Source organism: Bufo gargarizans, chromosome 1 (assembly GCF_014858855.1).
Source record: "Bufo gargarizans isolate SCDJY-AF-19 chromosome 1, ASM1485885v1, whole genome shotgun sequence".
Lineage (NCBI taxonomy): Eukaryota > Metazoa > Chordata > Amphibia > Anura > Bufonidae > Bufo > Bufo gargarizans.
In genome coordinates, this window is record NC_058080.1 from 351637564 (window position 1) to 351638797 (window position 1234).

Consider the following 1234-nt stretch of genomic DNA (forward strand, 5'->3'; position numbering starts at 1 on the left):
GCAGCCTCGTCATCATTTAATGGACTGTGTGATGTAGCAATGTTGTGAGTGAGGGTCTTTGCAGCAGATCCATTTTCCCCTCCCTTTGACTAATGTACCTTGTTAATACAGTACACTTTTTTTTTTTTTTTTTTTTTTTTTTTTGTCCTGTGGAGATTAAATCGAAACGATAAAAAGTAGATTTTAGATCAGCCAGTGACTACACGGGGTGGTATGATCAGTTTGATTTTCCAGCTAAATGCTTCCCTGTAACATTGTATGCCAATATAAATCTACTTGCAACAAAGCCAGCAAATGTAAAACAGGGACTGAAGATTATTACAAAAGATGCTACATTTTATTTTTGATGGATGTTAAAACTGGGGCCTCACTTAAAGGGAACCTGTCAGCGTCAAAAACCAGCCCAAACTGCCAGCAGTACCTTCAAGTATCCGGCAGTGTGTTTCTAATGATGATTTTCTTCCTGCAGTCAGATGCGGTAAAAGCAGGAAAAGACTTTTATCCCCTGAGCGCGCTATTTTCAAGTCACTCTTGAAGTCAAGCGGGCAGCGGCCTCCTTGCTTCAAGTCAAGGTAACCACGCCCCCTTCCCTGCCCCTTCTCCTGTGACTGACGGCGTTTATGCCAGACAGCTGGCTGTCAGTCACAAGAGAAGGGGCGTGGTTACCTTGCAAGGAGGCCGCTGCCCACTTGACTCCAAGAGTGACGTCAAAATAGCACGCTCAGCGGATAAAAGATAGTTTGTTTGTTTTTCCTTCTTTTACAGCATCTGACTGCAGGAAGAAAATTTATTTTCATTAGAAACACTGCCGGATACTTGAAGGTACTGCTGGCAGTTTGGGGTGGTTTTTACTGCCGACAGGTTCCCGTTAAATAAAAATGCATTGCAAATCTAGCTGTATTTTTGTCTTCTGCCTCTCCTCTCCCCTTTCTTATTTGAGTATTCAGACAATATGGTTAAAATTGCATAGAAAAACATGTGGTCTTTGATGTGGTTGTTGTTTCTTTACAGGCGAAACACATTTGACAAATTTCACCTGAAAAAAAACACATGTATTTTTCCAGTGTATTGTTTTTTTATGCAGTTTTAGTTGCAGCTCAATGTCTGAATACACACTAAGGCCTCTTTCAGACAGGCGGGGATTTCTGCGTGGGTGCAATGCCTGAGGTGAACGTATTGCACCCGCACTGAATCCGGACCCATTTATTTCTATGGGGCTGTGCACATGAGCAGT